Below are 5,203 nucleotides of genomic sequence, written 5' to 3'. Positions count from 1 at the left end.
AGCTCAGGAAGCACCCCAAAACGAGGCATAGGCTGGGGAAATGAGTAACCAGGAAAAAAAAGGATACTGAACATTGAAAAATACTTTGTCTATGATCGCAAGAAGGAACAAAATACTCAGTCTGAAGATGAGAAGTACAAGCTTCTGCATCTAAAGACTCCAAGAAAACTAGAAGTTGGACTAACGCTATGACAGAGCTCCAAAAATATTTTGAAAATCAAGTGAGAAAGAAGAAAAATTGGGAAAAGAAATGAGAGAGATGCAGCAAAAACATGAAAATGAAGTCAGCAGCTTAGTCAAGGAAATCCCCCAAAATGCAAAGAAAATAACATGTTAAAAACCAGCTTAGGTCAAATGGATAAAACAGTTCAAAGAGTAATTGAGGAGAAGAATGATTTAAAAAGTAGAATTTGCCAGATGGAAAAAAGGAGATAAGAAAACTCTGAGGAAAACAAATCCTTCAGATGTAGAATGGAGCTAAAGGAAGCTGATGACTTTAGAAGAAATCAAGACACAATACTTCAACACCAAAAGAATGAAAAGTTAGAAAAAAATATGAAACGTGTCATTGAAAAAACAACTGATCTGGAAAACAAATTCAGGAAAGATAATTTTAAAATTATTGGGCTACCTGAAAATCATGATCAGGAAAAGAGCCTTGACCTCATTTTTAAAGAATTCTTACAGGAAAATTGCCCCTATAACCTAGAAGCAGAGGGCAAAATGGAAATTGAGAGAATCCATTGATCTCCCCCAGAAAGAGATCCTCAAAAAACAACCCCCAGGAATATTATAGCCAAGTTCCAGAACTCCCAAGTCAAAGAGAAAATATTACAAGCAGCCGGAAGGACAAAATTCAAATATCATGGAGCTTCAGTCAGGATCACACAGGACTCAGCAGCAACTACATTAAAGGCTTGTAGGGCTTGGAATATAATATTCCAGAAGGCAAAAGAGCTTGGAATGCAACTGGGAATCAACTACCCAGCAAACAGAACCACCTCTTCCAGGGGAAAAGATGGATTTTTCAATGAAACGGGGAATTTCAAATGTTCCTGTTGAAATGACCAGAGCTAAACAGAAAGTTTGACCTTCAAGTACAGGACTCAGGTGAAGCATAGAGTGTGGAGGAGAAGGGTAAATTATGAGGGATTTAATGATGATGAATTGCATGTATTCCTGAATATAAAAATGATACTAATAATACTTAAATAAACCTTCTCATTTGATAGAGCAGGTAGAAGGAAATTTTATAGATGAAGCACAGGAGAGAACTGAATTTGAAGATATAATGTAAAATGGAGTCAATAGTAAAAAGGGAAATGTACTGGGAGTAAGAGAAAGGAGAGATGGAATGGGCTAAGAAATTTCATATAAAATAAGATGTATATTTTGCAATGAACTTTTGCAATGCTATGGAAGGGGGGAGACGAGGGGGAATTAGGGAGCCTTCACTCTCATCAGAAATGGCTCAGAGAGGAAACAGCATACACACTCAATAAGGTATAGATATCTAGATATAAAGGAAAGAAGGGGGATGGGGAAGGGGGAATGTGGGTGATAGAGGAGAGGGTAGATCACAGGAGAGAATAGTCAGATATAACATATTTTCTTTTTTTACTTTTTTTGCAAGGTGTTGGGATTGGATGAAATGTCTGGGACCACGGGATCAGGAGGTTGCTGGATTCCTGGGGTGATATGTGGACTTGGGGCCTCTTGACCCCAAGGCTGGTGCTCTGTCCACTGCACCACTCAGCTACCCTATAGCACATTTTAGAAGAGGGACAGAGTGAAAGAAGAGAGAAAATATAATATATGGTAGTGAGGAGGAATGAATGGAGGGAATTACAATCAGCAACAACAATGGTGGAAAAATATGTAATTAACTTCTGTGATGGATTTATGATAAAGAATGTGATCCACCTAAGACAGATCTGATGGTATCAGAACAGAGACTGAATCATATATTCTTCTCTTTCTTTTTCTTTATTTCTTGTGAGGTTCTATATTTTTTGTGGGGGAGGGGGTATTATGTTTACTCTTAAACAAGAATATTTTGGTAATGTATAAATAAAGTCATATTAACCAAAAAAGAAAGAAAGAAGAAAACAGGAGGGATGGGAATTCAGGGAAGCATGGAAGGATTTGCATGAACTGATGCTGAGCAAGATGAGCAGAACCAGAAAAACATTGTACACCCTAACAGCAACATGGGGGTGATCATCATCCTTGATGTACTTGCTCATTCCATCAATGTAGTAATCAGGGACAATTATGGGCTATCTGCGATTGAGAATATCATCTGTATCCAGAGAAAGAATTGTGAAATTTGAACAAAGACAAAAGACTATTACCTAAATTGAAATTTAGGAAAAAAAACCCCATCATCTTACTATGTAATTTTGCTATCTCTTATACTTTATTTTTCTTCCTTAAGTATAGGATTTCTCTCTCATCACATTCAACTGAGATCAATGCATACCATGGAAACAATGTAAAGACTAACAGACTGCCTTCTGTGTGGGGGTAGGGGGGAGGGAAACAATAATAAGGGTAAATTTGTAAAGCTCAAAATAAATAAAATCTTTCATTTGGGTAAAAAATATCTTCAGAAACTTACCAACTGTGTGGTTCTGGGTAAGACACTTAACTTCTGAGTGCCTTAGTTTCCTCATCTGTAAAATAAGGAAAATAAAAACTCTTACTTCCTATAGTTTTTTGAGGATAAAAAGAAATATTTACACACTATAAAGTACTATAGTTTACTGTATGCTATTATTATTATTATTAGTAGTAGTAGTAGCAGTAGTAGTAGTAGTAGTAGTAGTAGTAGTAATAGGAGAATAGAAATAAAACAAAGATAAAAATGATCAAGAGCTTGTGATATTGTCAACATGAGAAACAAAAACATTTTTAAGAGAAAGGATTTTCTACTTTTGTTAGGCTTCATTGTTTTACAGGATTATGAATTGAAAGCTGGCAGAGACCTCAAGGGCTAGCTAATTTATCCTAAATTTAATTGATGATGGTCCTCTCACTAACTGATTTGCATAAGGTGAAACAAATAATAAGGGAGAAAACTAGGTTTTGAAGAGAGATCCTATGTTCACTTTTTCTTATTACTGCACACTCAGCTGAAATTTTCTTTACTTTTTAAACTTAATATTAATTGAATTTGTTCAAACATTTATTAATTCGTCTGCTATTGGATATGTAAATGCTTAACGGAATCAAAGATTAGGATTAAAACCCTTGCTCTCTATGACTTAAGATAAGAATGACTATTATCTCAAGAACCTATGGTTTTGTCAATGTAGCGAAAGAAAAAGCAGTTTATTAGAGTCAGGATTTGAACTCATAACCCTTAAATGACATGAAGTAGGAAAAGCATGAAACATGATAGAGTGATGGTTATTTAACACAGATTTGCTGCACCCTTTCAAAACTAAGTCATATATCTACATATTAAGGACAGAAGATAAAAGCTTTACTTTTTCTTTCAGTCTATTTTTTATGAGGTTCTCTTCTCAAATGAACCAATCCCACCAAGTGACACAGGTGCCCATGAGAATCTGAATGCTTATAACCCTTTGGCACTTGGCTTTGTGGACCAGAATGCTGCTATGGCAACCAGTGCCACTAGAACTCTATTCATCACAGTTCACTGTGAGGCAGCTCCATAAAGGATGATGAGTGGGCTTCACATCATGAAGGGAGGAAATAAAATCTGCCAATCTCTGTTTCAGGATTCCATGTTATCAAAAGAATAGAAACATCACTAGAAGCCATTCATCAAATCCCATTTGCAGTGCTGATGTCCTATGGGTGACAGAATGCAGTTATTTGGGAAGACAGTCCTCTCTGGAAGATATGGGTGGTATTCTAGATTTCTAAATATGCAAACTTCGTATGCCACTGATGGTATTTCTTCTTCTACTCTGCTTCTGTACCAAAGATCCATAGATTCAGTTAGACAGGCAAGAAACATTTCTTGAGTACACCTACTATGTTACAGGAACTGTGTGAAGCCCTGGTGTGCTCTCCAGAGAGGAACAAATGCATTTCTTATTAATAGAAAATGTACTGTCTCTTCCTGCCCCTCACTTCCTTTCTTTCCAAATTCTATGCAAACAGTAGCCCAGGCACAGTGGCACTTCTGGGACTTTATTCAGTCCCAATATCCTCCCCCTGTCATCACTATAGGAACCACTCATGCTCTATTAAAGAGAGATAATGGACTGTTTAGGGAATTTATGCAATGGACTGAGTTTTTCAGAGACTATAATGAAATTAATTAGGAGAAAATAGCATTGCATATTTCATTTCATGAATTAGTTTAAGCAAAATGCAAAGTGTTACCCAGAATGAAACAAAATATCTCTTTCTAAGTATTAGGTAGCCATTTGCAAATCTAACACTGAATTATATATATATTTTCTCCACATATCTAGGCTTTCTACATGAAGAATTCAGTTCTTTTGGGTGGTGATGATATGAACATTGAGTATTTGGAAAGATCATCTAGAATCCTCTTTACATGAAATCTTTTGCTTATTAGATTCATTCTAATCTTTAAAGAAGTATATAGAAAATGTGCAAGGATACTCCTACACAGGGAAGAAAGGCATCACATAATAATGGACCAAACATTGGACTGGGAAGAAATGAGAATTTAGTGATAGTCCCAAGTATCAAGATGGAATTAGAGCAAATGAACTTGATTGTCTTTCTTAGCTATGATAGTTTATGATTTTAAGATATATATATATATATATATATATATATATATATATATATATATATATATATATGGAAATGAAAGAGATATTCAACAGAATAAGACTTTGAGGTCAATTAGAATTCTCATGATTTTATGGCCTGGGTTTTCTTTAAATGTTAACTTCTTTAAACAGTTATCTGGGATTCTTTTGGAATCTATTACCTCCTCACCCAATACTCATAGAATCTTTAATTTTCTTTAAGGCTCAGTTTAGATGCCACATGATACAAAATTTTTCTCTGGTCCTCCCTGTTGTTTGGACTGTCCAACTCTTTGTTGCTATTTTTTGTTTTCTTAATATTAATTTTTTGATTTCAACATTCTCTCTTACCTTCAGTTCCTCCCCTATCTATTGAATAGGCAAATAACAATGATAATCATCATATACATGAAATGACCAGTTATTGAAAATTCTCTGCATTT

This window comes from Macrotis lagotis, chromosome 1 (genome assembly GCF_037893015.1).
Source record: "Macrotis lagotis isolate mMagLag1 chromosome 1, bilby.v1.9.chrom.fasta, whole genome shotgun sequence".
NCBI lineage: Eukaryota > Metazoa > Chordata > Mammalia > Peramelemorphia > Peramelidae > Macrotis > Macrotis lagotis.
Note: the sequence above shows the minus strand (reverse complement) of the source record.